Genomic DNA, 21745 nt, shown 5'->3' with positions numbered 1-21745 from the left:
TCTATCTATCTATCTACGTACTAAGCACCTACTGTGGGTCAGACACTGTGCTAGGTGCCTAAAGGTGGCGGCCTGAGCAGACACTGACTCTGCCTTCTAGGAGCCCCATCTAGTTAACAGATAAGTGGGATACAGTGTGAGGAGTCAAGTGATAAGGCCGGGGCTGGGGCTGTGGTGGACGGGAGCAGGAAGGCACAGCCCAGATTAGGGACCACAGAGGAGGTGGTGTCCTTGGTAAGAGACGAGACGGATGCTGTGGGGTGGAGTGGAGTGGGGGTGGGGCGAGGGTTCTGGCACAGAGCAAAGTAGGCCCATGCAAGGAGCTGGAGGATGCTAAAGACTGGGATAGAAGCCGGAGGAGAGGGAGAGGAGGGGCGGCCGGACGGCTCTGTTGGTTAGAGTGCGAGCTCTGAACAACAAGGTTGCCTGTTTGATTCCCACATGGGCCAGTGAGCTGTGCCCTCCACAACTATATTGAAGACAACGAGCTGCCACTGAACTTCCAGAGGGGCAGCCGCGAGCTCTCAACAAGGTTGTTGGTTCAATTCCTGCGTGGGATGGTGGGCTGCACCCCCTGCAACTAAGATTGAAAACGGCGACTGGACTCGGAGCTGAGCTGCACCCTCCACAACTAGATTGAAAGACAACGACATGGAGCTGACGGGCCCTGGAGAAACACACTGTTCCCTAATATTCCTCAATAAAATTTAAAAAAGTAATTTAAAAAGAAAGACAGAGAGAGGAGACCTCACAAGCCTGATGAGAACCTTGGACTTAACCTTGAGGGCAATAGGGAACTTTGAGTGGTTTTAGTCCAGATCCTGACACGGTCAAACTTGTGTTTTTAAACTTGACTCCAGCTTTGGTGTGGTCAGGGAAACGAGACTGGAGGTGGGCCCAGCCCAGGTGGGAGAGAACGGGAACAGGAAATGCATTAGTGGCTATAGGATGCAGAAAAGTGGCGTGGAGGCAGGTCTGGTGACAAACCAAACGTGGGGCTGGAGCGGCAAGGACGTCTGGAAGATGCTCTGGGTCTGGCCGGGGCCGCAGGTGGACACCACACCTGCCCTTGGGGTTCACAGTATTGAGAAGAGGCGCTTTCCAGACAACTGTTTCTTTGCTCTTGGCCCACTTCTTCCTTTTGTTTCCTAGTTAATGGCTACGTTTCCTCGGCTCCCATAATTTTGACTTAATCCTTAAGTCATGTTCCTGGTATTGAAGTTCAATGAAGTTTAATTGCTCACGTGCTTCTCCTGAGGCCTGTGGTTGCCATAGGAGACGCAGCTTCCGTGTTATTCCTCTTTATATTCTGGCTGCTATTATGGTCCCCAGAACAACGCCGCACACACAATGAGTGATTAATAAATTTTGATGACTCAAATTAACAAAGCAGCTCAGTGTCATGTGGCCTAATCTAGGCGTGATTGAATGCTCTTCTGTCGTGAAATGAGGCTCTGCGGTCCCTTCGCTGGGTCCTTGACGACTTGGTGGGCGTGTGGCTTCTTTAACTCGAGATCTAAATGATGTGTCAACACTGCGGGGTCACACGAGAAATTCTCTGCTTGTTTTCTTTTCACTGTCATTTATAATCCTGTGGAACCACAGTAATTTCCTCCATAAAGAAGGCAAGACGTGAGCAGGAGTACAGGACAGGAACATGCTGCCCAAGGTACCCGGCCACAGACCCGGGTCCGTTCTGACCGATAAGGGGCTGCAGGTAACCCAGTAACTGCGGTGGGAACTGTCTGCAGCAGCCGTGGGGCTGGTGGGGCTGGGAGCTGTCCCCCTGCATGTGGCCCACAGGCGTCTGGGCCCGCAGTCCGGGCAGGCAGACCGGGAGGCAGTTTCCATCAATAGGGACGGGGGGGGGGGGGTGAGGTGCAGTGCATGGCTCCTGGTAGAGCTGGCGGCGTCAGGAGAGACACCTGCTCATCCCATGTGAGGACAGCAGTGTGGACAGAAGCATCCGCTTCTGCAGGGACATCTTTCAGTGAAGATGAGAGACCCCAAAAGCAACACCTGGACACAGAGACACTTCTTTCAGAAAGAACAGGCACCAAGTCTCGCCAGGACCTCAGATCTTAGCAACAGTATTTCTTTTCTAAAGAATTGTTTGTTAGGCACAGTGCGGTTTTGAAAAACACAAACCAAACCACTCATCTCTTGTTCAGTGGGGCCTTGGGACACTTCCAAGCCCGAGCCAAGCCTGGGCCAGACCCTCCTGTGTCTCCCTCTTCGACCCTTCTCCCTGATTTCACCCACAGGGCTGTGGTGGCTCTCGAGGCCAGACCTGCTCACACGCACCATTGCTTATGTGAAGCCTGATGTTTCCAGAACTTCCGTGTCCCGTCCCCCCCCCCCCCCGCCACTTTCACTTCCCTGCAACTTAACCAACAACAGATGTTAAATGGTTTGAATATTTGGCAGGTGGGACGAGAGTCTCATCTTGTTAAATTCCACATGCATTTAGTTACCAAGAGTGAGGGGCAGGACGGATGGCAGCTATGAATTTTAGTCACGTCAAGTTATCTAATTTTCATTTATGGTTAGATTTTTTGGTCTGTATTTGTTTATGAACTATTTTCCTACCCAATGATTTGAAGATATTTCCCATATTTTTTATCTAAATGTATTGCTGTCCTTTTTACATTTACCTCTGTGATTCACTTGGAATTGACTTCTGTGTATGAAGGTCTGGGTCCAGTTTAACTTTTTTCCCCGTCATTCCAGCCCACTGTGTTTAAAAGGCAGTCTCAGCCCCCTGCTTTTGTGGTAACTCATGAGTGTGTATATGTGTGGCCTGTCTCTGGCCTAGTTCACTGCACTGCGTTGTCTTAATTGCTGCAGCTTCTGCTACGGCTCGGCCTCTGGGAGAGCCAGGCTTCCCCCTTCTGTGTTCTTGACCTGAGTCTGGGCTGCCCATGTACCTCTTCCTTGCTACGTATACTTTCAGCTTGTCGGTTCCACAGGGAGAGCTTTTCCTTGGCATTGCGTTCAGTTAGGAGCTTAGCTCAGTGAGGCAGGCGTGTCAGCTTGATGGCACCCTTCCAATTACTTAAGTTTTCATGTCTCTCTTTAAAAATCGGAAGTATTCTCTATTGAGGTCTTACGCAGCTTTTATCAGACTTACTCCAAGACACTGTACTGTAATGAATTACGATACCGTTTTAAGTGTGTATAACATAAACTTTAAAATATAAATTTAAGAAATATTTTTAAATGTTCATGTTGTATCTTTCTGTTATTGCACTAGAGAAATACAATTAATATGGTACATTGACCTTGAATTGCCAAAGTCTCTTACTCTTCCTTATAATTCATCCGCAGATCGTTTGGGATTTTCCAGACACACAATCACATCCCCTCCAAACTCTGACAGTTGTACCCCATTGTTGACACCTTGGATCTCTTTTACCCCCTCCACCCTTTACCTGCCAACCTCTGTGTCTTCAGGTCCGAGCCTGTTTGTCATTTCCTGACAATGATTGTCCCTCACTGTCTACGTGTGGGTAAGTCCTCGCTCGCTCATCACACCCTGTCCTATGGTAGCAAATGTAAGTTGTGTGTATTTCAGTGATGTCTGTCTCTTTATTGACACTGAGGGAAGGAACCATGTCTGTTTCATTCATCAGTACACACCCAGATCAGACACTGCCTGACATACTGTGGATACATAGAAATATTTCTTGAATAAATAAATAAGCAAACGATTTTACAGGCCCAGCAGGGACCTTGGGGTAAGCACTGGACCTGGGACACCCTTCAGAGTTGTCCTGAGTTGGGGGCTGTTGTCATCAGCCATTGGCTGGGGCTTTCCTGGGAAGGAGGTGTGACCCAGGGAGGGGCAGTTTCTTCAGGTGAGGTTATCCCCAAAGATTTGAGCTGGGGGTGGCCTTCCAGCAGATGGGGGATAAACCCCAATTCCTGCAGGGGGAGGTGGGGGAGGGGTGACAGTAGCCACTGCAGTTTATTTTACTAAAACAAGAAAGGAAGAAGACAGGTAGTGAATATTTTAAAATTCTGAGTGGCAGTGCTTGGATCTTTTTGTCATATTATTTTTCATAACCTTTATGCATTTTTAAAGATTTACAAATATTTACCCCAAACGAAAAGAGCCACATGGTGGTTGGAGGAAACAAACTTTGGCCGCCAGGCTCTGCTGTCCTGTCTGTGGTTTGGTGGAGGTTCTGGGTTCCTGAATCAGGGCGATGACCTTCCCGCCCTGTCACCAGGTGCTCAGACGTGAGACCTACTTGTGCTGAGAGGCTGACTTTGTCCTCGTGTTTCCTGTCTCTCTGGGGACACATCACTGTCTTGTCTTTGTGATTATTTCTGGAGAAATCAAAGGGTGGGTGACATCTGTGGCTTCTCCCCAGATGTCATTTAAAACCTGAACACTAAGAATTTAGGCTCCGTGAAGAGGGCAGATACAACCAGGCCCTGGGGCCACATCAAGCTGGATGACCTCATGGAATGCCTCCCGGTCACATGAGGGTTTTCTGAAACACTCTTAATGCGCCGACAGCCTCTTTAACCATCCGCAGGCCTGCATCTGTTTGGGGCCACTTAAAGCACCTTTGGGGGATCTTCTAGAAGGGCCCACACGTTTCTTCTTTCTTTGTTTAATTTCATTTATGTCTAATAAACTTAATTAAAGATCCAAAATTCAAAGGCTTCAAATGAGAAGGGCTGCCCAGGGAAGTGTCCCCAACACCTACCTCCCAGACAGTTTCTTTTGTAAACTTTCTAAAGAGCACCAAGTGCTATGTGAATGAACTTGACCTTTATCTCTTGGGAAGTAGAGGCTGTGGGACGTTCTTGCATATGACAGTGACACTGAAAGCTATTTGGGAGAGAGAAGTTTAAGGTATGAAGCATGAATTGGGTGGAAAGAGGCAGGAAACAGTGAAATCATATATTAGACTTGTCTTGAGGTCTGAGTGAGAGGTAATTACGGAGGCGTTTGCCAGTGGTGTCCCAGGGGATGCTGACTTGGAAATATTAATAACTGCAGGGGACATAGTTAAAAGATATGTGGCCGTATGCTAACACTGGTGCTACTATTATTCTATTAATGTAACACATTACACTGAATTCTAAACTCACCTTTCACTTTCATCATCATTGAAAAACTGTCCATGGGAAAGTCCGTTTCCCAGAGTATAGTTTAAGCTCTCTGACTTTCCTGAGACGCTGTTAATCCAATAAAATCTGTGGATTCTTCTGGGAAAGCCTGAGGTATAAACTGCCAAGTAAATCCCCTTTAATTGTATAAGCAAAATATAGCATCACTGGAACTAATTGATGAGCACCCTCATTATAAATGAGGTTGTTCACTGGATAACAGGGAGGAAAATACCTTTCTTTTTAGCATTTATCACAATTGCAATTAACCAGATGCATTGTTATGTGTTTGGTCTCTGCCTCCTTTGCTGGGCTGTAAACTCCATGAGAGCAGGCCCAGGTCTGTCTTGTTCAGTATTTCATTGCATGACTCTGCCCAGCCCCCAATGTGGGGGCATATTAACCAGTGATAATGAACACAGTGATTGAAATGATGGGTAATGGATAGATGATGGATGGATGGTGGATGGATGGGTGGATGGTGGATGGATGGTGGATGGTGGATGGATGGATGGATGGATGGGTGGATGATGGATGGATGATGGATGGATGGGTGGATGGATGGAGGGATGGATGGGTGGATGATGGATGGATGGATGGATGGATGGATGGTGGATGGATGGATGGTGGATGGATGGATGGATGGATGGATGGAGGGATGGATGATAGGTGGATGGAAGAAAAACACAATTGCTGGAAATGTACCAGGAAAACTTACTAGGTATATTAACTCTCCTAGAATGCCTTTGGAACATGCAACACAGGGATGAACATGAGGGGGTATGTGTGCAAGCGTGAGTGTGTGCATGTATGTGAGCATGAACGAGTGTGTGCAAATGTCTGAGTGCGTGCGTGTGTGTGTATGTGTGTATGTGTGTGTGTGGTGAGATGGGGGGCAAGGAGACAGTTCAGTTCCGTCTAAAATGTGAATTACGTTACTGGAACAAAAAGCTCCCAACCAACCTTTCAAATAAGCTGTAAAACTCAGGAAAGCATGTCTCACTGGGCCATGGAAAGTAGAGGTGAACACGTCGCCCACAGTGGATGATTTAAATTTCCATGGAAATATTACCCGAGAGGAGGGGACTTGTCCTTTCACGGCTACTGTTGACAGAACAAAATAAACGGCTTCAAGTGGCAGAGAGAAAGCGGTAGTTTAACCAGAGACGAGGCCGGGCAGCTGGGGTGTTGGTTCCAAGCAGGATTGTGAGAGGCACTGACAGGTCTTTCTCCAGGCATCAGATTTACGTCTTTCTTTTATGATTAAGTGTGACCATTCCTGGGGATAAGGGGCTGGAAGTGGGCAAATCCTTCTAAAATGAAATCTCATTCTACGAATCTTCCATTTTTCATACCCATTCTGGGTCACACTGAGAAGCGACGGTGGGGAATTGGGGAACTGGCAGGAGAGAACGTGCCGACATGTGTGAAGACACAGCCTGGCTGCAGGGTCGGCTACACAGAGGTCACAGAGTGGCAGGGTCTGTGTTGTGCTGGGGTCACTTGCCCTTGGCCCCCGACTTCTGAAGCGTGGGATGTTCTCCCAGAGGGGAAGAGGCGGTCTGCAAAAGGAAGTTGGGGTTCGGTTCTACAGGTGTGGTGAGTTGTGGGCAGCCCAGAGGACAAAGAAAATAAACGGGCCGAGGGGAGGAGGGCGCCTGGGAGACCGAGTCTGTACACAGCAGTACCCAGACAGGCTCTGTGACACGGGTGCAGGAGGGGATGAGTCGGGGTGCCGGCGCCCGTGCTCCCTGGGGCCTGGCTGGTTTCCTAATCACACTTACACGTGTGGACACACCCGAGGGCCGTGGGTTCCGAGCTCTGTGTGCAGCCCCTCCCCCTAAGAACAGGTGAGACCCCACAAGGAACCCTCATGGCTGCTGGACAAGCTCCTCGTGCCCACCTTGCTCTGGCCTGTGCCTCAGGCCCTGCTTGCCGCCCACAGGGAGGGCGCTGACTGCAGGGCCACCCCGCTCCCTGACACCAGGTGGAGCCCTGCCTGCCGTCTCCAGGGAACTGCGCAGTGGGAGCTGTGCTGCTCTTCCTCAGAGGCAGGTCCCCAGTGCTCAGATGACGGCAGGGCTGGGAGGGGCAGCCATTCGGGTGGAAAGTTATTAATGCCCGCCCCCCTCCCCCAGCTTGATCCCCTTGCCTCACGTCCTCGGCAAACGTCCCTGGAAAGGCAGCAGGGACCTTCCTTCTGTGGCTGGTGTCCTGTGCGTTACACACACCAGTGTGGAGACAGCTCGATAGAAACGGGTTGTTTCCTATAAGGGAAGTTGGGAGAAATAGTCACATTGGAGTTGCCCTGAGATTGTCAACTGATGATGACACTGGCCCCTGAGTTGCACATTAGATGGTTTCTCCAGTGTTTGCCCCATAGATGGACCTTAGTCACATCTCATGACGCTGACAGACACATTCGGCCAACCGTTTGTCCCCACGTCTCTCTGTGCTCTCCAGTAGCCAGTTTTGGGGGACACAGCTTTGCCAGGGTCTTCAAAGCTGAGGGGAGAATGTGGTCCGGCAGCGTGATGGCCCATCCAATGCGTACCTCCCGGGAGGTCAGGGGAGCCATGTGGTTCTTGCCTCAGGACTGGAAGGAAATTGCTCCGTGGCTGTTGCTTGAGAGACCCTGTGAGGGTGGGGGAGGCCAGACGTGAAGCCATGCTGTGCAACAGCGGAGGGGGACCTGGGCAGGGCCATGGGGGACGGGGCCATGTCCTCAGAGCCAGTGAGTAGTGGTTCCTCAGAAGCTCCCGTCCACTGGCTGACCTGTGCCTGCTCTGGGGACAGAAACCTATTCTCATGCCTGGCCATTCATCGCAGGCTCGCTTGCTTGTTCATTCATTTGTTTGTTCACTCATTTATCCATGCATCCATGCATCCATGCATCCATCCATCCATCCATCCATCCATCCATCCATCCATGCATCCATCCATCCATCCATCCATCCATGCATCCATCCATCCATCCATCCCTTGGCTCAGCACTGGCCCTGGGGCTCCACCATTAAGTGAAGCTTCAGCCCCAGTCCCAGGTGCCATGGTTCCCACAGTTCTCGGGGGGAGAAGTTCTTGGTCACAGCCGTGGTTGCTGCGGCAAGTGGGTGCCCCGCTGGGCGCAGCATCTGTAGGTCATGAGCTCCTTAAAATGCTGCATCTGTGTCTAATTTCTGCTCACCGGGCTGTCCTGGGCTGCCGTCAGAGCTCTGCGCTGTGTCCCACCCTTGGCATCCCTTTCATTTGACACAGTCCCGGTCGCTGTCACTGGGGAACAGTTTCCATCCATCGCCTGTGTTAGCTGAGTGTGGGCTGTGGCCCTGGGAGCTCCCAACCAGCTCGTTTCCTGTGACTGCTGTCACCTCTGTGGGCTCAGGCCCCTCGTTTGTGACATTTTTTAAAATATTTTTTTTGGTATGTGCTTTTTTACTTTTTGAAGGCAGTGCAGAAACTTGGGATACCTAAATAAAGGGATATCTCTTTTTGGGTTTAACTTTCACATTTATTCACAATGGAAAATCATGGTCCCTCATAGAGGGAACATAGATTTGGGGTGGGGAGACCAGCTGTGGCTCCAAACCCACGTCACCCCTGCATTGGGCCCATGTCATCATGGGCGCCATTTTTATTATTTCAGGGGAAAAAAGCCCTATTGTTTAGTGGGTCCCAGGCATCCCCTAATTTCTTTTCCTGTTTATACCTGAAGAAGGTGTAAAACCTTTTCCCCTTGACCCCCCTGTACACACACCTTTGAATAGGGTATAGACTGTACCATTAGGACCCATTTGCAAACTCAGTGCAAAATAGACAGTGGATTGACTCTTCTGTTTAAAAATCTTGCCCTTGTGGCAGACAGGAAGTGGTCTTCCAGAGGCCGTGTCTGTCTGTCAGCAGGCTGGGGACCACCCGTGTAGAAGCTGCCCTCGGCCCATCCGTCCCCAGGCTCCAGCTCTCCCACCTACGGCCCTCTGCCTGCCCCATGCCCCTCCCTGCTCCCTCAGCAGGGTCCTGTCTGGGCGTCTTGGCAGTGTCTACACCCGCCCTGCCGGGGCTGAGCCCTCGTTGACCACTGACGGACATCAGTGGCCGGCTCTTCAGCCTCTCTCACCTCTAGTTGTTCACACTGAAACGGGAAAAGAGCACCCACTTCATAGGTGTGTTATAAGCACGGTATGTTTGGGTCCTTTCGATGAAATCTTGACCACAAGACGGCCAAGATGTCCTCCCGTTTCCTCCTGGGATTTTGTAATGTCAGCTTTCATTTTTAGGTCTAGGAGAACTTTCACGTTCACTTTGCTGTATGGTGTGGCTTTTTCCATGCTGATGTCCGGTTGTCCCTGTCTCTCCGTTGAGTTGCCTGGGCACCTCTGTCAAAGCTCGTCTGCGGATGTGCCCAGCCCATCTTGGGCTCCCCGTGCTGTGCCACGGGTCTCTGTGCCCATCCTCCAGCCCATGCTGCTCTGTCCTGCGTACTGTGGCCTCACACATCATGTAGGGGTGGCGGCCGTGGCGACGGGCCTCCCTGTCGTCCAGCTGCAGGAGGGTAACAGACCAAAACCAGTGGCTGTGCTGGGAACCCACCCTGTGCTTATGGGCGTGCTGGCTGCAGTAGGGATTCCAAGGCAGGGCCTGTCCTGGGACGCACAGGACGTGTGTGCAGCTGGCGTTGGTGGAAGGACCCTGCCAGGCCTCGCACAACCCCGGGAGTCTCCCTGGCAGCCCGGGGCGCTGCACCTCCCTCCTCCCCTGGGTCATTCCTGCTCCAGAGCCCATCCGCCTTCCCCAGCTCTCCTCTTCCCTCCCTGCTTTTTCTCAAACGGGCCTCTCCCCTCGTTAGACCCTTGCATTTGCTTCCCAGAGCACTTGGGCAAACAGTAAACTGTGACATCCTTTTTCCTTATGAAAGTTATCCTGGCCCTTTGCCTTTTCATAGACATTTTGGACTCATCTTGCAAATTTCTAGAATAAAAATTTGCTGGCACTTTGATCGGGATGGGATGGAAAACCCAGTTGAGGAGCATTGGTGTCTTTCCTGTACTTAGTGCTGCAGTCAGTTAGTATATCACATCTCTCCGTGTCGTTAGGTCTAATTTCTTGAAGCGGGTTTTCACTGTGTGGGTCTTACATATTTTTAACTCGTCCCTCAGTAGTGCATAGCTATGTGTGCTATTATAAGTTAATTTTTGCTTCATTTCCAGTCGTTTGTTGCCATAACACAGAAGTGCAGTTGGTTTTTCTGTATTGACCTTGCTTTCAAGAGTGTCACTGAACTCACTTATTAGTTCCAGGAGGTTTTAGGTACATTCTGTAGTATTTTCCAGGGACTCCATGAAGTCATCGGTAAAAAAAAACAAAAAAGCAGTTTTGAGTCTTCTTGTGCAGTCTGTATTCCTTTTATTTTTCTTTTGACTTTATTGCATCAGTTATGAGTTACAGAGAAAGCTAAGTGGGGGAGGGGAGGGGAGACCCGAACTTCTGGCCTTATTTCATAGCATCAGGCTTCTGAGTATGTTAGCTTGGGTTGTGCACACACGTCCCTAATGGGGTTTAGCTTGCTGAGTTCACGGCCGTTCTTGGTCTGTCTGTTAACACTTCCCACCACCTTCAGGCTGTTTTGTATATTTCCACATGTGATTTTTTTCCCCCTGTCCCGTGTTTTCCCCTCTTTATTACATGGGACGCTAATAGTGTGTATTATGGATGGCTGGATATTGTTTCTGAGGGTCTCAATATTTTTCTTGCTATTTTTCAGACTTGTTAATTTCTATTTATCTATATACAACTTAACTGTGTTTTTTCCCGGGGTATCACCTACCTGCTTTTGAACCCTTACAGTGAACTTTAAAACATTTCGTTCCTGTACTTTTCAGCTCTAGAGTTTCCATTTTCATAGTTTCCATTTCTCAGTTGAGATTTCTTCTCCCTACAGTTATTAAGGCCATCTTTCCTTTTATCCTCGAATTTCATGTATAAGAGCTGCTTTGAAATCTGCTCACTAAATCCACCATCAAGGTCATTGCAGCCACCTTCTGCTGACAGCTGTCCCCCGTGCATAGGTTACACGTTTCTGTTTATTTGCATGTCTGGTAACTTGGGTTTATAAACCCAAGAAGACGGTACGGTGCACTGATTCTGGAGCCCGCTGCATTCTGAGTCATTTCCTTTGTTCTAACACGCAGTGAACCTGACTGGCCTCAAATGACAAACTTCGCTTTTTTTGCTTGAATGCAGCTGCCTGTGTTTGTGTGTCCCAGCTGTGGTTATGTACCCTGCTTTGGTAAATAGACCATGATGACATGTGTATTTCACTGTAATCCTTTAAAATAAACTTTCCATAGCTTTTTATGTATTTGGACAGTTAAGCTGTACGCACACGATTAAGCAATCCATCAGAGGTTTAGGCTGAAGTTGTCTTCAGGTTTGGGGGCCCAGCTTCTCTGAGGCTTCCTTGCTCCTAGGGGATCCCCCGATTTCCAGCAGCTCTGCCAAGGGGATCTGTCCTCTGACATGTCAAGCCCAGGGCGGGGGGCTTAGCTTTCTACCTCCTGAGCTGCATGTTTGGGGAACACATTCAGGTAGCAAGGCAGCGAATGGGCAGCTCTAATCTCAAGAGCTGATGCCACTCTGGTCTCGGTGGCATTTCCACTGAGCCCACGCTGGTGCCCACATATGCACAATTTGCTCTCTGGTTACGGTCGATATTTAATTTTAAAAACCACACTCTTGCAGTACTCTCACTCCCAGGGTTCGCCCTGGAAATTTCTAGCTCCTTTTCCAGTCCTGACGTCCACCTCCTTCACCTTGAGGTGGTCAGGCTGCTGCCACTTCTGCTGCCATCACTGTGGGTGGGGGAAGCTCCCATGGGCCCTGAGTGCACAAATTCACAATTCTTGCTCCTTTCAGTATTTTTTCTTCTTCTTAATAACATGAATGCTGCCCCTGGCTTTTCTCTATTGTTTCCCGCTTTCTAAGTGTCTTTAAGTAGCTGTTTTTCATATTTTATCTTGGTTTCATGATTTTATCTGTCAGACAGTTTGCATGACCCCTTCAATTTGCTGTATGATTTTAAAACAGCTCCCTTCAAAGTAAGTGTACCTTTCCCCCTGTTTCGTGATTTAGTACGTTGGCCACACTTCTGAAAGAATCAAGTGACTATGGTGACAGTGCATGTGTTGGTTTTCCTTTTTTTTACTAGAATTCTTACAGTCTTTCATCATTAATTATGATTCTAGCATGTGGCAGAAGTATCTGAATATGCCTAGTTTTCAGAAGGTTGTTTTGTTTGTTTGTTTGTTTTTGGTAAATCAGAAATAGGTGTCAAATTGTACCAAATGTATCATAAGTATTGATTTTTATTTCCATCTGCTTTCCCATTTTCTTAACATTATTTGTCGAAGAAGTTATGTTTTTCCCACTTCTTGGAAATTACACTGTTATGTTTTAAATAGTCATATGTACTCGGATTTGTTTCTTAATATTTATTACTCCAACCCTCTGCCTGTGTGTGTGTGTGACATTTATGTTATTCTAATGAATGTATCTACAATACATTTTTTTTTTATATTTTATAGGCATGGATCTTTATTACTCTGCTTTTATTTTTTTATCTAATATTCTTATACATGTTCTTTTCCAAATAATTTCAGAAACAGTTTTTCTAAGTGTTTCTAAGTCCAACTGTCTGTGATTTCTACTGGAATTGCATGAACTCTGTAGGCTGAACTGGGGACAAGTGACATCCTTCGAGTACTGACATGTCTTCTCTGGACAGTGTCATTTGGTATCACACTCTGTGCAGTTTTCTTTATGTCGGTCTTGCCCTCTTCTGGATATTTTTGTTCCTAGGAATTCCGCAGTTTTGTTGCTATTGTAAATGGGATCATTTGTGTTTTTACATTATATCTGGTTGTTATTGCCTGTAATAAAGTTACTGGGTTTGGCGACTACTAAAATTACCAACATTAAAACAATTTGTTCTAATAAATTTTGATTTGATTTTCTAAGACTAAATGTCTTATCTATAAAAATTACAATATAAATTATACTATATCATATTTTTAAAATTTCCATTGACTTCAGAAATAGTACTAATGAGAATTTCTGCTTTAATAAAAAAGGCTAAGAGTTTGACATAATTTTCTTTAAATCTTATTTTAATTTATTATTCTGTGTTTTACAAATAATTCATAAAAATCAGGAATGGATGTTGAATTTCGCCAAATGGCATTTTCACATTTATTATAATAATCATATATTTGTCTTTCTTAGACCTATTATGGTACATTATATTAACAAATGCTAATTTTTTCTAGAATTAAATATATTTGGCCATTTTCCGTGATTTTAGATATATTGGTGTATTGGATAGGCTGTATTTGCTATTACTCACTTGGAATTTTCAAGTATTTATTCACAGCTGAGATTATTGCATATTTTTATTTTTGTGCTTCTAATTCTTTTTGGTGTCAGGCTTATACACAGTGGACTGGGAAGTTTTCCAAATTTCTATGTGCGGGAATAATTCAAATAGCATAAGTATGATCTCTTTTTGAGTTTTGAAATAACCTACTTGTAAAAGTGCCTGGACATAGTGTATTTCATGAGGTTACTTCTTGGGCAGCTTGAAATGTTTCGTCTTTCAAATTAATTTTTAACTCCCAGCCATGGAGGAATAAACTTTTGTTATGTAAATTTAGATGATATAGAAATACAGATAAAGCCAGAGTCTCTCTCGATTCTCCCAGGCTGCCTTTCCTGTTTCTCCTGCTCCCTCGGCAGAAGTAAGCACATTGCCTGGGTGTGGGTCCTCCCAGATTTTCCTCTGCGTGTGTCCAAGCACAGACAACCACTTGCAGAAACAGAAAACCTTCCTCTCTGTGTTATTTTTACAGAAATTCAAGAATTCTGAATGCAATTTCAAAGGCAACATAAAACTTGCCTTTTTCTTTTAATAATAAATCCTAGAAACCTTTCTGTATGAAGATATATTGTTCTATCTAATTCTTTATTTTACTATTAATAATATATTATGTGATGGCAGCAACCTTAGCTTAATTAGCCTTTGGTGCCATTTCTTTCATGGTTATTGGTTTGTTTATGTTTTGTAGTATTTCCTTAAACAAATTTAGAAATATTTGCTCCTCTAAAATATCTTAAATTTCATCCAGATTTTGTTCCCTCTTGTATTCATTCATTCAACAAGTATTTATTGAACACTTGCTATGTACCAGGCACTTTTCTAGAGCTTAGCATATATCTCTTAACAAAACAGGCCATAATCTCTGACCTCATGCTGCTGACAGTAAGGCATATTTTAAAGGTATAGGTTTGGATTTACTAAAATGATGAACATTAAGAGAATTAGTCCACATTTTATAGGGTATTTTCTAGCTTGTGAAATTTACTCCCTGTCTGGGATCATCTCTGTTTTCATTCCTAGTATTTTGTGTTTCTATTCCCTTTTTCACTGCTTGATTAGAATGCATGTTTTTAAAACTTCTTTATTTTTATTTATTACCAGTTTTTGCCATAATGAAAAACCCTCAAACAAAATTTAAGTTCCCCTACTTTCTAAAGGGATTTATTTCTTCATTTCTCCTTTTGACTGTATTGATTTCTCTTTCTTTTTAGGTTTATTTTACTTTCTTTTCCTAAATTCTCGGATTAGGTGCCTAGTTTATTTACTTGGTTCCTTTACTGTTTAAAAATAACAGTGTTTTAGGCTTTACCTTTTCCTGTTTGTTGCTTTGGCGAGCTTTCTGCCTGTTCTTCCAGCCACCAGGAAGCCCCCTGCCACAAGGTCGCAAGGTCCCAGCCCAGGCGCTGGCCTGTCACAGCCTGTGGCCTGGGAACCGTGGGGGTGGCTCCTTGACCTCATACGTGACAACATCCGCCCTGTGAGGAGGAGACCGAACCCGTCCTACCACTCGTGTTTTCTAGTTAAACTGCTTTCTCTGGTTCGAACACTTCGGCAGCTTCCCCGTGAGTCTTAAACTTACCAGAGTCCACGTGTCACACGCAGGTGCACGTCTCTGCGTGAGTTTCCCGCGCGGACTGTTGGTGGTTTGTAACACTAATAGAAGCTGTCATTTAGCATGTGCATAATGTTCTGGGCAGGGCTCTGAGGACTCCATGGCCGTCCTGGTCCTCCGAAGAGCTCGACAGGCAGCTCCGTATTTCAGTTGTGGACATGGAGACCTGGAGGTGGTGCGTTCGCGGGACCCAAGGTAGCAAGTGACGGTCGCGTGTGGAACGTCGGGGACCGCGATCCCAAACGCGGCACTTTTCCCCACTTAGCTTTACGAGCATATCGACATTTTATTTCAGTTTATATTTTATTTCTATTGCTCTCTCTATCCCTTTTATCAGCAGCCTAAGGAGCAACTCTTGAGCAAGTAATCTCACGCACCGATGAGGTTTTTCTCCTCTTCTTTCCCTCCATTGTCCTTTTAAATTGAGCAATATTGTTTTTCAACTGAAAGCAATATTCCTGCTTGCAGAGTGCACTGTCATCTGAAACTTTATTAAAAAAATCAAAATAGGGCATTTGAAACTTTCCTCTGGATATTGCAGTATGTCTGTTTATAGGAGGCATTTCCGACCCCAAGGTTATTGCTTTTCTTTTAGTTACTAAATCACCACGCACATTTCTCTTTGTTCATGCGTTCACGTCTCTTTGTCCAGCAGCTTGTAGAGAACTCAGGTCCCCCGTCACCCGTGATTGGATTTGCAGTGGGTGTTGGCATAGGTTTTGTGGGATTCTGTTTCAGATCTGTCAGAATGAGGGAACGCGGGCTTCACTCTCACTTTATTTTGCTGAATCAGATGTTTATTGTTGGGGGGAGATGTTTATTGTCCTAGTTAGAGGCGGTGGGGGGCAGGGAGCCTCACTGTGGCGCAAATCCTTTCTGCTGCTTTGTAGCCTTCCCACGTGGGTTGCCTCCTCCACCAGGTCCCTGAGCAACGGGAGTAACTGTTCTCTCAGGACCTGCTTAGGGGCCCGGTCCCCTTCCTCTCAGCATTTGCCTGACCACTGAGGGAGAGTCCACATGACACTGCTTCCCCCCCGCTCCCCAGCCCAAAGTACTAACATGCCAGTATTCAGAAACATTCAGTTTATGTGTCCATGGCCACCCCTGAGACTGGCCTCACTCGGCCTGGTCTGTGTGTCAAGGAGGGCAGGGGCCCCACTGCTCTCCTCCAGCACTCAGAGGGCTGGCGGAAGGTTCCAGACATCGTCTGGTTCAACCTCCCCTCTGACTGAGTTTGAAGCCCCTCTGCCACGTGGACATGGGCAGCCATGCCATTGGCACTGAGGGAGGGCCCCATCGGGGCACTTTCCACTCTTAGGGTTTGCCTTAAAATAATTAAAACCTATCTCCCTGTGAGTTGTGCCTCCCTGTCTTGAAATCTCTGCTCCCAGGAGACATCCAGAAGGCCCTGACCCCGCCCCGTAACAAGCCTCTGGTGGTCATGTCAGGAGGTTGGCCAGGGTCATGTCTCTCCTACCGTTTCCTGCTCATCTTGTCCCCAAACCCCTCGTCATCTGGCCACTCTTCTCGGGAGGTGGTTTGGTGGTTAAAGGGTCTGAATCCAGCCTGGTGCCAAGGCCTCCCGCGGCTCCTGGCTTGAAACGGCTCAGTCCATACTGACGGGTCGCAGATAGATGCGGCTGAGGGGACCTCCCTCCAGCCCCGGGCCCTGCGGCTTCACCCGCTGGTAGAGCCTCACACACAGTGGTCCCTATGTGCTGTCCCAGCACCTGTTGCAGTGATGATGACCCTGATTTTTGGTTTAGCAAATAATTGTGGAAACACTAGCTCCCCACTGAATATGGCCCAGTCGTGTTCTGCAACGTGAAGGCATGTCGCACTGTCACACAGTTGTCACACAGATGCAGGAGTAAGGACTCCACCAGCAAGTTCTAGTAAATATTTAAGGAGGAAAAATAGCCACCTCGCACACGCTTTCAGAAACAGTTGGTAAGGGGGCAGTTCTCACGTCATGTTGAGAGCCTTGCATCGCCCTGACGTTGAAACCATGCCAGGGCATTCAGAGAAGAGCACTGTCCCTGTGAGTCCAGACGTAGACATTCATGACAAAAGATGAGCAAATCTGCATCATGCATATATGCCTCCACATACAGCATGTATGTTACATGTACCACACCCACACGCACCACAGACTGCATACCTATGTGTGTTACATACATGCACACACATACACTTCATGGTCAGGTACAGAGTATTCCCCAAATGAGAAGTCAGCATCTGTAAATTAAAGAACGTTACTCATCACAGTAAAAGAAAAAGGAGAAAAGTCTGCCATTATTTCAACAGATGGAAAAGTAGCGCGTGACGAAATTCAGCAGCTATTTACAGTAAAAGTTCTCAGCAAACTCAGGATAGAAAGAAACTTCCTCAACCTGATAAAAGGCGTCTATGACAAACACTACAGCCAGCATCACACCCAGTGGTGAGGTCAGGAGCCAGGGGCGATGCCTGTTCCTGGTCCTTCTGTTCAGCACTGGCCTGCCAGTCCTTCCCAGGGCGCTATGGCAAGAAAAGTGGATACAAATTGTTAAGGAAGAGCGAGCCGGAAGGAGGACTCTCTTGCTCTGTGGAAGACATGATTGTCTACTTAGAAAATCCTAAGGGATCTTCAAAATTAACTAGAATTATCAGACACAAATTTCAAAATTACTCTATTTGTTTGTTCAAGAAAACAAAAGACAAAAAATGTAGTGGAGAGCTGGAAATGATAAAAAGTGACAGTGGAATTGGAAAAGAACCGATGTGAAATTCTAGAAATGAAAAAATACAAAAACTGAAACTGCAATGAACTGACTTAGCAACTCAGCATGACTTGAGGCAATTCGTAAACTGAAAATATCGCAACAAACTCTCCATACTGAGTCATGGTGAGCCACAAGAATTAAAACACAGAAAAGAAAGTAAAAGGAAAGAAGATATAGCAAGTTGACCTAATTCATGTTAAACTACAGACCCAGAAGGAGACCATAATGAGACAGAAGCAGTAATTTGAGAAAGACAACGGCTGAGAACTTTCCAAAACCAATGATTGATGTCTACCCACAAACCTTGATGGTACAGATAAAAGGAAAATGCATCATGAAACGGGAAACTGGAGACAAAGAGAATCTCTTGCAACAGCCAGAAGACACATCCATGAGTGACAGCTGGCTCCTCAACCAACTGACACACCAACAACAAAAGAGTGGAAAACAACAGAGTGAAAATAATTGCTAACCTAGCAAAACTGCCCTTCAAAGATGAAGATTAAACAGGTTTCAGGCAAACACAACTAAAAGACACATCCCCAGCATCTGTGCACTGACAGAAATACTGAAGGGTGTTCTTCAGGCAGAGGGAGAAAATGGCCCCCATGTGAGACATGCAAGAAAGAGTGAAGACCAGGAAAGTGAGAAGGATGTGGGGACATCTCATGAGGACTGTCTCTGCAGGGGACACTGTGATGGATGTGGCCCATCCTCACAGCTGGTTAACACAAGGGAAGAGCTTATCAGTCAGACTTGGGAGAGGGTGAGCCCGTCACATGCTGCTCTCCGATAAGCCCCACACTTCTCTCTGCTCCGTTCTCTATCTCAGGAAGCCAAGCCTGGGCAAGGTGTTCCTGAAGACAGAGAGCAAAGGGAACCCCTGCTTTGCCCGAGATCAAGACTGTAGTAATCGAATCAAGATTGTGCTGGTACAAGTATGGGCGTGTAAACAAATGTCACAGAACAGAGGGTCCAGAAGCGAAGGTCTATGTATGTCATCACCTGATTTACAACAAAGTTGCACTGCAGAGTTGGAACTCAAAATGAGGCAGGAATGGTGTTTTCAGAGAATGTGGCTGCTGTGCCCGTACTAATTAAAACCACAGTGGGATATCAATGCCCAGTGGCTCACACTTAAAAGTTAGAAATCACCTGGTGTTGGCAAGGCTGTGAAGCGACGGGAACTTCACACACTCATGGGTATGAGTGTGCCCTGGAACCATAAACAGGAATTGTGCAGCGTCTCCACTCCAAGACACAGTGATCCCACCCGTGGGGAGATGCTTGGTAGCGCTGGATGCACACATGCCCTTGAAAATATATTTAAGAGTGCCCCACGCGTCAATCACTGGCAATAGCTAAAAACTGAGCGACTCAAATGTAGAATTGGTAAGTAAATTACGACACCACAGCTATACCCATCCACACGGACGGACCTCACAGATGTGCTGTGTTATGTGACAGGAGCCAGACACTAAAGATTGCCTAGTGGATGGTTCCATTTACGTGACATAAAGAAACACATCAACGTAAAACTAAACTGCAGTGTCTACCGATGAGCGTCCGTGTCGTGCTGATGCAGAAAAGGCAGTGAATCGACCCCCATGAAAACACATGAGATGCTGCAAAAGGAGGAAGGGGGGGGCGTCTGACTGGGTCCTGCACGGTGGTGGCTGTCGGCTGAGCTGACACACTGTTCATTTTAACATAATTCATTAAGTACATTGGTGTTTGGTATACATTTAAGGAAATTTTTATAAACAACAAAATGGTTAGAAGTAAAACGTAGGCCAAGTGAATGGCCAGTCACATAATTTCACAAAGACTGCCTGCAGACCCACCTTTCAGCTCCTCAAGGAGTGACCGAGGAGGCTGGGGCCACAGGGGACGGGCCACATCACACTCGCTGTCTTGGAACCTTCCAGTGAGACGCGAGGTCCAAAGGACAGATGGTTCTGTTCCTGGATGCGAGTCCCATGGCTGAGTCAGGTTTCCCTGATGTCCTAGGCTGAAGAAGATCTACTTGGAATCCCACTTCCAGCTTTGAAAGGCCACTCCGCTCAGCCCCATGCTTGGAGGCCCTTCACTGCTGTCACCCTCATTTCTATCTGCCATCCTCTCCCCTGCCGCCATCTTTTTCTGTCTAGCTCTCCCTCCTCCCTGGTTGTTAGTAGGGAAGGGGAAATAGTAGTCTGGACACAAAGTTATTATTTAAGCATTGAATTCTGCTAAAATCAAGCAAGCAAACGTCCAAATATGTGAGAGGGATGCTACCCCCTTACACGTGCAGTTCTCCACGTGAGGTCAAGTGCATTTTCCTCCTCAAAAAGACAATTTAGAAAATCTTCGAGGGGCACATTACCATTCCTAGAACAAGTCTAATTTTCGTGGGTGATTTTGTTGCAAAGGGGAGACATTTTTCTAGTATGGAACCAAAAGCAGAGAGTGGTCGTAAGTGGGTCTAATGACAGCAATGCAAACAAAATGTATAAATGTTTAATTTTGGCTCAGAGAAGCCAGATGCAAATTTCTTGTTTCCTCAGGCACTGCAAATACTGATCACTTACATGATTACTTTGAATAAGGGTCAACTTTTGGTTTAAGAAAACAGCAAAAGTATTAAATATTTATGAAACAAATTTGTTGCAGCGGGAGGCCGCGGTCCACGCTGTGAGGTTGTCTCTGCATCACAGCCATTGTCCCCGTCCTGCAAACTGCTCCTTTCACATCTCTCTTCGGGCTGTTGGCAGGGTCGGGCAGGACGTGTTCATTTATTATCCAGAGAAAAACAAACCCAGAAGTGGTTTTCCCGGAATCAATGGAGGCTGCAGCAGAAGAATTTAGAAAGCCATGCTTTGAGCAGTAGTCAAATTGCTTCAGTTGGTCTGTGTGTATGAACTGAGGCTGTGGGTACCCCATCCTTTGGCTGTGACAGGAGAGGAGAGTGAGGTTTTCTGCTGCTGATTTGGTCATGAAACACCTTAAATCTGGTGGAGAAAAGAGCTGTCAACTGTGCACACAAGACTGTGACTAGAGGGTCACCTCTGCCCCCTTCCTACAGACTGGGGACCGGGCGGGTCGTTTGGCAGTTCTGCCAGATTGGCAGAGATTTTGTCTGTGTCTGTGATGAATTTGGAGGGGAGAGTCATAGCCATTAATTTACAGTGTGCGTAAGGACATCATACACACATACACACACACGTACTTTTACGTATATTAACTTGTATTTACATAGGTGTGCATTATACACATATTTATAGATATAAGTATTAAATGTGCACACATACAATTACATGTACAAATAATACACATACATACAGTTGTATGTCTATATTACATACATACACGTGCAGCTGTATATATGGGCGTGTGTGTAGACCTACCCTGCACACTCACACACACCTTTGATTTCGGACAGTGTGGACGGATGGAGAGATACTCCAGCCTGCAGTTCTAATGTGATGCTTGCTGTGGAGTGTCCCCTGACTCTCATGGGGACTGTGGGATCCCAGCCCTGGGCTGGCCTTACTCAGAACTGCCACTTATTTTCTGCAGTGTCCCTGCTGAGTCCAGTGGGGACCTGCCCTTCCCTGAGACTTTTGTGGTCACTAGTTTCCTTGTAGAGGCCAAGAGCTCTAGTCAAGATTTCTGGGAGGCCCCATGAGGCTTCCGGTTCCTACGGCAAGACCACGTCCTTGCTGCTGGCCGTGGCAAAAGTCTCCGATTTAAGGTCATGTTGGTTAATGACAAGCCAGTTTGGTGCACAGGGTGGCAGGGGCCTTTTCCAGAAGGGCTCAGTGCCCTCCTGGATGGCCCGGA

The sequence above is a fragment of the Rhinolophus sinicus genome, linkage group LG07, assembly GCF_036562045.2.
Source record: "Rhinolophus sinicus isolate RSC01 linkage group LG07, ASM3656204v1, whole genome shotgun sequence".
Taxonomy (NCBI): domain Eukaryota; kingdom Metazoa; phylum Chordata; class Mammalia; order Chiroptera; family Rhinolophidae; genus Rhinolophus; species Rhinolophus sinicus.
This window is presented reverse-complemented; position numbering follows the sequence as displayed.